The 11,584-nt window shown below is 45.3% G+C and overlaps 1 long non-coding RNA gene across 1 annotated transcript in view; it reads right to left on the bottom strand.

Annotated features, from left to right (window-relative positions):
- Positions 1–3,669: 3,669 nt before the first annotated feature.
- LOC109313561 overlaps positions 3,670–11,584 on the bottom strand; it is a 12,799-nt gene continuing 4,884 nt past the window's right edge. Inside the window, exon 3 of the long non-coding RNA XR_002102086.1 lies at positions 3,670–3,794. This is a non-coding gene — a long non-coding RNA (uncharacterized LOC109313561). The remainder of the gene's footprint in view (positions 3,795–11,584) is intronic.

Here is an 11,584-nt window from a genome sequence, read left to right as displayed (position 1 = left end):
AACAGGGAAAGTAGCTAAATAATTAGGCTGGAGAGGTTCCTTCCTTTCCTTTTCTTTTCTTTTTGGCATTAAAACATTTGGGAGATCTTGGCTCCCCCAGAAAACAGGTCCCAATCATCTCTTGGGCTTGTTACTAGGCTTTTTCCCTCTGGGCTGATTGGGACCACGCTGGGCTTGATTGGCAGCACACAGCCACTTAACGAGCAAAAAAAAACTTTAACAAAATTATAAAGGTCAGCCGTGGGAAGACATTGCTTTCCCTGTCCTCTTTTCTCAGCCAACCCTGGCTTCTTTTTCCCTCAGGTCTAGGCTGTGGAGCCCCTCAGAGAGGCTGAGTTTCATTCCCTTCCTCTTGTGTCTCTCACCCTTCACTTAACAATCTTCTTCTCCACAGCTGCTGCACCTGGGATACTTGGCAGCCAGCGGCGCTTGAGTGCTGTCTCTACACAAACAAAATAACTGGCATCCCCGGCTCCAGAGCATCTTCCCTCCTTCACTTCCTTTCCTTTCTTCTCTCTCTCCCCTTTTCTTCCCCATCTTTAATAGGGTTCTTCCACACCCTGGACCCCGATCAGGTGCATACCCGGCTCCCAGGTGTCAGTCTACCGTCAGGTGCTCCCAGCCTCCATCCTCTTGAGGGTGCCTCCTTCTTCACCTCCACTCCTTGGCTCTGCTTCTGGCCCTCAGATATTGCTTGGCTGCAGATTTGCCCCAATCTGCCTCACCTACCGAGGTGATAAGACCGGGTTGGGGCATGCCGGGAGCTCCCACCGAAGTAAGCAGGTCCCATTCTGATTGAGTTGGTGCTTCTGGCCAGGGAGGCATTCCTGCTAAGTACCCCTCAGCTCCTCACAGATGAGCCACAGAGGAGTGGAGCACCTGTGTAGTTCATCAGCTGCTTTTGTCAGCAGCTGGGGCTGGCACAGCCCAATGACATCATCAAGGAGTGTCGACCAGCTGGGATAAAAGCCGGCAGCAAGAAATCAGCAGGGAGGTGGCTGTGGGACCAGCCCCCAGGTTGAGCAGGGGTCTCCCAACACCTACAAGGACGGGCTGAAGAGGAACCCAGCAGAAGGGTCCAGGGCTTAATTTAAAGGGACACATCACCTGGGACAGCCAGGGAGTCGATCTGGAGTGGGATGCTGAGGGACAGCAAAGCCAGTGAACACAGGATGAGAGAATGGGGAATGGGCTGAGGCCCCTCCCTGGAGTTTTGGTTCTTTATTTATCTTTCAGTTTACTTTGAAGTCCAAGGGCCAGGAGAAAACCACAGGACAGATGCTGAGGGCTGATTGGGTCAGGGCCACTCACAGGATCCTGATGCTGATAGGCTAGATCCATCACTGAGGCCACCTAACTGCCTCAAGTACATCCATGTGACAGGGAAGAAAGCTGTTGCGACCACCAAGGGCCAGAAAGGCAGAGAGGGAGTGGGACATCACAAAAGCAGAGTCAAACTGTCCATCGTTTGGCTGTCCCAATAGGCTGGTGTATGGCTGGGGTGTAGGGGAGGTGGAGCCCCAGAAACACGCACTAGTAACAATGCCTGCTGCGCTTCCTGCTGTGGAAGGATATCACACTACTGAACATAATATCCAAGACATGGCAGGTGAATATTGGGGTACCCTTTAGGGAGAACACAACCATGCATCATGGCAGCAGGAGCTGTCTCCACAGCAGACCCCTAGTGCACACTCCAGGGCCACACAGGAGAGGTTCAATGAAGCCAGGCAGTTACATACCAAAATAGGAGGCCTGTGTGAAGCATCTAGTATTCACTTAGGATTCAGATTTGGCTGATTCAGGGACAGTGATTTGATACAGTGATTCAAATCACTGTCCCAAATTGATTTTGCTGAATCTGATTTGGAGATTCGGCTGCTGCCAAATTGACTGAATCTCCAAATCAGACAGGCCCCATCCCCTGCCCAACTCCCCCAGCCCCACCAATGGCTGCCCCACTCTGCACCAGCTCCCAGCTCTTAATAAAAAAAATGTTTAAAGCCCCCACTGACTGGCTGCTGCTAGGTGGGAGGGATGACCACCGCTGGCCCCCGCTGCCCCACACTGCATGGGGGGGCTCTGCCATGAACTCCCCTACCCCACTCACTCTCTCAGCCCCCTGCATGGCTGCCCCACTCAGCCCCTGTTCCCAGATCTTTAAAAAAAAAAAAGGCCCCCAGACTCTTTTTAAAATAGATTCAGAGCGCTTTGAATTGATTTGGACCTTTTTATTGGTCTCCTTACTCAATTCAGATTCAGAGATTTGGTTGCCAAATTGGGCTGAATCCCCTCCGAATCAAATAAGCACCCAAAGCTTCACACAGCCCTACAAAATAGCTATTTAAGTGCAATAATCTTTTTCCTCTTTAATTTACTTCAATCCCAAATGTAGTTTGTGCCTGAGATCCCAGATTGCCTTAATTTAGCCTGACTAGTTCCAGAAAAATACTTTTTTAGTACTGTGGTCAACATCAGTACTGTCAGATCTATCCGAATCTGCAGCAAACATTAGGTACAAAGACTGTTTTGTTTAAAGGCAGAGGGAATCTGGCACCCAATTCCCAGTGCAAATGCATCAGGCTTCTTAAAACAGACCAGCCTATAAATTTTAAAATACATAGTATATGGGACAATATATATCTTATGTTAGATACACATGCTGCATACATGTTATGAATGTGTGTGTGCAAAGAAAGTGTTCAATATTAAAACAGCACAAGTTATAGCATAATGTATCAAAACTAAATTTAACGACCTTCATTTTAAAAGCTTCCTGGGTTCCAAATTCTACCATAGATAATTAGCTCCTACACTTCCATGATTAAACCAGTCTAGTAAATTATTTTGCCACAAGGAAAATGTTTCAACAGTGTTGCAGTTAGACAAGTCAAAAAATATTAGTGAAACAAATGGAGTTTCTTAAGATTATAGTGGATTATACTGTTAATTATAATTTATTTTACATCAGCTGCAGGTTATTAAGTTTGCACTGAGCAATATATTTGAACACTAAAATTATCATCTTGGCTTTGTTATATTTTTCCAGATCTTTTTACTAAAGAATAGTTTTTTTCAATATACTCAGTCAATTTCTTTTCCACATTTTACTTCCTGTTTGCTACTCTGGCTGCCAAAAAGTACAAGAGTTTGGTCATCTGGTCATCCTTCAGCATGAAGGTATCTTCAGTTGGTACTAAACTGACTCTGGTTATTATCAGCTAATATACAAATTATCATATGAATGCTCTGAGCATACATTCAAGCTTTATCCATGGTATATGAATAAAGCACACTGAAGCATTCTGTATAGATCAATGCCCAAATAAAAATAATGTAAGGTTGAAGTAGGCTGGGGGCCCTTGTCTGGCATGGCTCCAGAGACCCAAAGGTGAGCACCACTGCTGTTCCCCCTTTTCCCTCCCTCTCCCACCCTGAATTCAGCAGCAGGGGAAAAGAGGAGACAAGGGGCAGCAAGCAGTTCTCATCCCTTCTTTCTCCCTGATGGTGAATTCAGCAAGAGGGAGGGGAAGGAGACAGGAGAAGGGTGAAAAGTAGTGACACTCACCTCCTTTGCTCTTGAGCCCCAAGAAGGCAGGGGCTCCTGTTGGAGACTGCACCAACCAGCTCAGCTCAAATACAAGTACCAGCCTGCTGCAGAGTTATTTACTGCACAGCAACACACCTGTAGATGCTGATATGGGAGTAAATTGTTCCCAGTCAGCCCACCCAGCAGGGGGCCACACTCCTGCCTACTGCCAAGCCACATGGCTCAGCAGCTATTTACAGGAGCCCTGTAGTGTGGACAATTCCTCTGCCACCTGACAGAGCCACCTGGAGCCTAGACCTGATGCCCCATGTCCCCTGCCAGCCCAGAGCTGGCAGCTGGGCAAGTGCAGCTAGAGCTTGGAGCTCCCCTTGGCTGCTGCAGGGGAGCAGACCAGGGCAGGAACAGCCCTAGCCTAAACTGCTCCTGGGTGCATGTGTAGACATTGTGCCCAGGAGTAGTTTACTGTGGAGCAACTTGTTCTGCAGCTTATTTATGCACATTAATTGCAAATGTAGTTGTGACCCTTGAGTCCCTGAAAAAGTGTTAATATAAAGGGTGCTACTCCTCTTCATTGCATTTTCATGTTATGGCATGTAACTTGCTTCCTCAGTTCATGACAAGTTACAAAGTAGACGTATTAATGGATGTCAAGCCTGTGGTTTTGCTAATGAATAACCACACAAGTCCCTGGGCTGGGCCCTCCCTTTCTCACCTGCCACATTTTGATGGTTCTTCAGATAGTGTGTGTTTGTATGTAGGGTTGGTGGTCAGTGATGTACATTATAGGCCTCCATAGGGCTACCACCGCAGCTGACTCGGGGCTCCACCTTCCCATCACCCCTTCCATTCACCAACCATGAGTGTCAGCACTTCTGGAACCTCTGCTGCTGCCTTAGCTCACTGGCCAAGCTTATTCCAAGTTGGCTGAAGATATGCAGTCTGACCCTGCACTTGTTAGCCTACAGATAAAGTATGGAAACGTCTGCTGTCTTCCCCACCATCAGGCTTCAGGCCTTTTCTATGGGCTCGTTTCTTTGGGCCCTCCCTTGCCAGAGAAGCAGCCCTGCCTCCTTGACCAAAGGGGTCAACAACAACAAAAATAAATAGAAAAAAAGAAAAGAATGAGATTAAAAAAAGAAGAAAAAATACACACACGAAAAAGGAACGGGCTGCCTTTCGGGGGTCTCTTAAACCTCTTAAATCCTCAGATGATTAGCTGGACCGACTGGCATATAGTTCTGCCTGCTGAACAGACCTATCTGCCAGCTGTGGCAGATAGGGCTGTTTAAAGTGCACTGTTTATTTGTCTGATAAAAGAAAAACACTGATTTGTTTTCATATCAGGCTGCTTCCATGCCTGCAGAGAAGATCCAAATAGGTCTCTCACAGGGTTTCTTTTGTCTTATTAAACTTCCTTTGGAGATGGCAATATTTGTCATATGGATTTATACACCTCACTTCAAAGACAGGAATATCCAAACTCTGCTTTCCAACACAGCTTGTTAACGGAAATCATATGCCACAGTTGTGACATTTAATTTTAAGGAAGCTGGGTAAAAATCCTTTCTGCCCTCTCCACTGTATTGCCAGATGATTAACGTGTTCAGTGCTGTGCCATTTGCAAACCCACAAGATAATCACAAAAGAATTAATAAATTGTTAGTAATATTAACAATTATTAAATTAATAGCCATTAAATTGATCAGATTTCAATTTCTTTATATAATTTAAAACCTAGGTCATGGCCAGGCATTATATGGCAGGCGTTACATTTGTGCTGGGAGAAACACCAGTGATGAGCAGAAAATAATAAATTAGGAAATCTACCTAACACCTTTGAAAGGCAAGTATGGGAATAAAAATCAATTAGCCTATTAGATACTGTTGCAGGGCACTGCTTGTGCCTCCCACTTTAAGGGCCTGAGCCAAGCAGCCAGCAGGTGCCTGATGGCAACAGTCATTTTAGATTCAGGGCTGCCTATATAAGCAGGGCATTTTGCTACTTGCAGGCAGGTAGCAACATTGCCTGGCTGTAAGTCTGCTTGTATCATCTGAAGGTAATGGCAGGAGCTGTAGGGGATGGTTAGGAGGCTCCTGGTCCTGGGCATGACCTAAAACTTCCCCCTGCTGAGAGTGGGTGGCCTGGTGGGGCTCTCACTGGCATGGGAGCCCCCAGGAAATGCCAGGCCAGTTCGGGAGCCTTAACCCCAGCTCCCACAACTAGGTGGGTCACCTGCTGGTAGGGGGCAGACCCCAGGAGTGAGAGTGGGGCTTCAGGCTCAGAGGCCTGACTGAGAGTCCCCTCGACTGGTCAGTGCTGGGGCCAGGACCAGAATGGTCAAAAGGACCAGGGGCTCACAGAAAGGGATGCCCAGAGCTTGGAGGGCCTGGGGTTCCCAACTGGCCTTGGAAGCGGGGCCAGGGCCTGGGTGGCCAAAGGTTCTGGTGGGGGACCACCCCCAAGAGGGGAAATAATTTCAGGGAGCTAGATAGCCTGAATGAGGGCAGGGTAGGCCACCTGAATGGAGGGATCTCTGAGGGGTCCAGATTAGAGAAGTCTGGGGCTCAGTGTGGGGCTGGCGAGATTACCATCTGTGGATGTCATCTGCGAGGCATGGGCTACAGTGTAGAGGAGGTACAGAGCCACAGATAGCACCCCCTGGCATCAGGGCAAGAAAATGGGCAGCTTCCTGCCTAATTAAGATTGTTAATTAATTAATAGCAAGGTGTGGCAGGAGAGAAGGCAGGCGGTTGGCCCAGAAACAGGTGGGCAGGCCACAGGCAAATTGGCCCCCTGAAGGCCCCGTTACAGATACTAAGTACCAGAAACTTAGCATAGACAATGACATGGACCAGGCTGAAGTTACCCTAACATGAGCTAAGTAGTACAACCCAGAGTTAACCAGATAATACACCTGAAGTGGCATAACTTTGAGATATTCAGACATGTTGTATTCCCAAGCATCTCTATTTGGACCTACACAATAGGTCTATATGCTTCTAAGTTTTCCCTGCACCTGGGTAGCCTTCAGGTAGTGCCTCTTTGGGCCTCATAGTTATTTCCTTGGGTAAATAGGTAGTGTTGCTAAGTCTCCTGATTTTATCACAACTGGATATTTTGCAGTGTTTTACTGCATAATGAAGGGTGAGCAATGTGCAAAATGTCCCTTAAGCAAAATGGCTGCCATCTCTTATTACTGACATCTGACCTGAGGCCTGCAAAATAGCCACCAATCTATAGTCAAGTGGAGATTATGTCACTGCTATCTTCCTCTGTTTTCTGAGAGTAAAGCTCTGCTTATAAACAAAATGGTTACCACACTGGTTCAAAGAGTTAGGCTGTGCACTATTAGAAAGCAGATTGCAAGGGCCTGCAGAAGTACTGCAACTGTTGAAGGAGTAGCAGGGATGGAATGGTGTGGAGTGGGGGTTGGCTGAAAAGTTGCAGAGGACAGTGATGAGAAGTAGAAAATGGAGAAGATTTGGTGGCATCCTGGGCGAAAGGGTCTCACTGAGCTGACTCTTGCAAAGATGCATGGGATTTTGGTGCCTCTAATAACTCCTCCATTCTTATGATTTCCAAGGATGGGTGCCAGATCCACCAGCAAAGCTTTCCCACTGTACTGGGACTCCTCTTCTGTCAAGAATCTGAGCAAGGAGAAAAACTGAGGACAGCAGGCCCTAGACTCGGGGTAAACTGAGAAGTTTTGTAGGAGTTCCCAGTCCAGGATATATGTAGGGAAACAGAAAGGAACGCTAAACCATAATTTGAATATAACTTAGATATTTTATTATATATAATAAAAACATTTGTTGTTACCAATTAATATATATTTTATGTACGAGTTGCTGGATATTAAACAAATAAGAATCATTTCATGCTATTTTTAAATGTTTTAAAAATATGGAAATTGGGTTTTAAAAATACTATTTAAAGAATATGAAACATAATCACAGAACTAAGTTCCAGAAATCTTTCCTTGGGGTAAGGGTTTTCAGCAGTTAGCAAGTGTAGATTGACAGGATAAGACATATTAACATGTAAAGATTTTGATTCTTTCCCAAATCTTTCTTGAAAAATGGGAAAACTTGATACATAAAATACAAGGAGTACTTTGCCTTCCTTGAACGTTTGTTGTTCTTTTTTCAGTTGTATTTTATAGCCCTGGTAATGGAGTATAGTATGTAGGGGCTTACACAACTTGAGGAGGCAGCTGGCCAATTTTGCAGACAGATTACAGGACCAGCTCCATTTTTGAAGGCTAATAGTGGCCCCCCATACTGCTGATTGGCCAAGAGGCCCTGGCGATCTCACTCCTCCCTGCAGATTGTCAGATGGCCGAAAACCACAACTTAATTACGTAATAATGTTACCTTAATGGTTTCCTAAGAATTAATCAGGGAATTAAGCTCACAGAAGCCATTAATTGATGCATTATTAAGTAACCTAAGCATGTAATTAAACTCTAAACTGAAATGTGTTATGAAATTAAAGCTATACACAACATGAATTGTAACTAATACCATCACTAATACTAAAGGACATTGTAAAAAGGACTTTACTCAATGCTAACCTTGAGACAGGCAATTCATGCTAGTTGTTAAATGCTAGCATGCTGCATCCAGCAGCAGTAGCTGCAGGCTTTCTCTGTCTCTGTGGGATAAACATATGTCTGTCTATACATGCTCAGTATCCACTGAGTTCATTGGAATGGTGAGGCAGCATCTGGCCAGGGCATAGAAATGTGGAAACCAGTCACAGACAAATCCCAAAACACAGGTACAAGCACGGCCACAGGCATCCAGCACTCTTTGACAAAGTTCACATAAGCAGCACGTTCATCATCATACTCTTTCTTGCCATCCAGGGATTGATTTCAGTGGCTGAGGGTCACAACTCAGAACAAGCACCTAGTTTGGGTCCAGAATACAAACAGCACTAAGAAGGAGGCAGCCAGTTGTCTGACCTGTGGTGGCAGTGACAGGTTGTACCTGTAGTAATGGGTCAGCTTGTCAGCTATTACCTGGAACAGTTCTTGTCTCCACTGGTTTTCATGAGGACAACTTGACAGTTCTTGTGATATCCTGTCTTTGACCCAACTTATCAAAGCCATCATTTTGCTGTGTACATGGTGGATCACAGTCTGCTAGCCTTCAGACTACATTAGAAGCTACATGAACTGGGTGTCATTTTAAGCCATAAATACCTCTTGATCTTGAATATCACCTTACCTTAAAAGATCACATGCTTAAACACGCACTGTGTACTGGGTGTTATTTCCAGTTCCTCGCTCACAAACTTCTGGTAGTACTACATATGCTTGCCATGACAATGGACTGCATTGAACCAAGAATTCCACCTTTTGAGCTCAGGCTCTGGCGGCAGTAGTATAGTGGCTTGTAAATCCCCACTTTGACTGGTGATGGGCTGTTTGTATCAGACCTTGCAGCTTGAACAGGGCTTGAAGGCTTTCTTGGAAGAGAACACCAAGCTATCCACACTGGGGAACTGTGTCTACCAAATGTCACTTACTAAAGACAGAATATGTGCATTGCAAGTGACATGAACTGTAATGGGCAGCATTCCTTGAAGCACATCAGAGAAAACCTTGCACATGTACGTGACACTGTCAGACAGGAATGCTGAGATCTTGTTAAATTCTAAGCCATACTTAGAAATTGACTTCACTATGGTTTGAAACATGGTAGAAAAAAATCGACAGATGTGAGGTGGACTGGCTGTTTGAAACACAGGCGGGTCCTGGTCTGTCCAGCTCCCAGGTACACAGGTAATTATATTGAGACTCAGTGGCTTCATTGGCTACAACGGAGGATTTGTACTCTGCCAATGCAAACTTTGTGGACTATACATGCAAAGCAATCAGTATAGGGAGATAGTTTTGGTAAAGCATGGAAAAATTGCCAGGATTTGGCACATTTTGGTTCAAGTAGTTGCTTAACTTAGGGTGATCAATTTGCTCCAGCAGCATGTTTACTGCCATGAAAGCCTCTACAAGGGAAAATGCTGCCTCTTGTCTTGCTAAGCTGCTTTCTGTGGTCCTTTTAAAGAGTGAGGACACAATTGCTTGTTTCTTGCTCTGACATTCAGCCTCCACAGTAACCTTTTCCTTCATATGCACCTCGGACTCTTAAGTGTTGCTCTGTACTGGTTTTCCATGATACATCCAGAATCACACTGTAGGTGGCACAGAACAGTCTGTTTCCATCTGTATACAAGATCCCCGCAGGATACTGCCTTACACAGTCCAGCGCTGAAATGTATTTGGCTCTCCTGGAGGATTTCTTCTCTGTGTTCATGCTCAGTCCTCCTCAGGCTGCAGCATACTGTAGCAGCATGCCTGTGCCTGCTTTAAAAACCAGTCCCAAAATCCTCTTGCTTCCCTGACAGGCCCTGGACTGGCTCCTGTGCTGAGTCTATATATCACAGGCTGTCTCTGATTTGCTCCCTCTCCCCCGCACCCATGCTTCAGGACTGCAGGGCTTCCTACCCCTTTGTTTGCTTGCTGGTAAGTTAGGGGAGGGAAGGTTGCAGCAAGCCTGCCATTTTTCATGGAGCCTGTCATTTGTTGTGGAGCAAGTTTTCCACGAAAAACAAAAAATCATGATATTGGTAGGTCCCTAGTAATATAGGAGTTGGATAAGGAAGTAGAAAAGGCAAGGCCTTCTCTCTCAAGAGTGAGGAAATGATAAATAGCATCTCTATTTAGGAGTGGAATTACCATCAAGTTCATTTCCCTGCTACCACAGGGATGACCTACTATCCTTTCTGAGAAGCTGGGGAGAGGCATTTCTGTCTGAATTCAATGTTGGGTTTTCTACCTGAAAGCATCATACATACATGGGAAGAGAAATAGGAGGAATTAAAAATTCAGGACAGATTAACATTGATTTTAACAGATAATGAGCTTCATGACTTTAGAGGCAAATCTTGTCATTTTTTAGCTCTATTTCTCATCTCTAGAGATTGATAAAATTGAATATTAGACTATCTGTGTGATATCCTTTTTCAGAAGTAAAGGCCCACAGCCCAGTTGTTTTATAGCCCTAAAGCAAAGCCAAACCCCTTGAGATTCTCCAGTAAAGTATATCATTCTCAGAGCGCCACATCAATGAGTACTCTGCTTTACAGTTTACTTCTTTGGAGAAATATGACGATGACACCCAGAAGACACAGACCTTGCAGAATTTCTAAACCAATATCTTTCAACTTAGGTATACTTTACTTTCTCTTTACTTTTACTTTACTATCTCTTCACAAATGTAGTCAGGATGAAAAATGCATGTTCAACATACCCTGCCTCAGGTCCTTCACCATTCTTTGGGACTAGGGTAAGACTGTCTTCTGGACCTCGCTTTTCTAGCTTGGGGATTCCTCTTTGAATACCACACCCTGCTTCCTTCAACCTCAGCTTATCCCACAAAAAATAAAATATGCCCTTTGGCATTCCTCTCTCCACTAAACTTTTAAGTTTTGAAAAAGTAGTACTAACGTCTTGGGGTTCCTTTGCTCCCTCTTTTATGATTCTGTTATTTTGATACCTTGTCCATCTGCAGGCAACATGGAATACTAGGCTATGTCCAAATAAGTGAGCAGGTACCTGTTGTGGCATCTCAAAGCAGTTTGAGATACTGCAAGAGGCATGCTCAGAACAAACAAAATGTTCCCTGTGCTGCATATTTGCAGCGCAGACTCTAACTTTGATACCGGGAAATCCCAATATCAAAAAACAAACAAACCACACACCGGAAAAAAGAAGTGCAGCATGCTGGAGCAAATAGGAGTTGGGCAAGGCTGCAGCAGTGACCCAGACCCAGGCTGGCAGAGACCCCCATAAGTGCAGTACATCCTCAGACCTAGGAGCTGCATGTGGCATGGCCTGCGCACCCTTGGGCAGAACCAGGCTGACTCTTGCTATGGGACAGGGAGATCTGGGTGATGGGGATCCCCTACCCTCCATCAATGCTGACCTCGTGAAGGAACACCTTGAGAAGCTGGATACCTTCAAGTCAGCC

The sequence above is a fragment of the Crocodylus porosus genome, unplaced genomic scaffold, assembly GCF_001723895.1.
Source record: "Crocodylus porosus isolate Cpor-Errol unplaced genomic scaffold, CroPor_comp1, whole genome shotgun sequence".
Lineage (NCBI taxonomy): Eukaryota > Metazoa > Chordata > Crocodylia > Crocodylidae > Crocodylus > Crocodylus porosus.
Note: the sequence above shows the minus strand (reverse complement) of the source record. Positions and strands in the feature narration are given on the sequence as shown.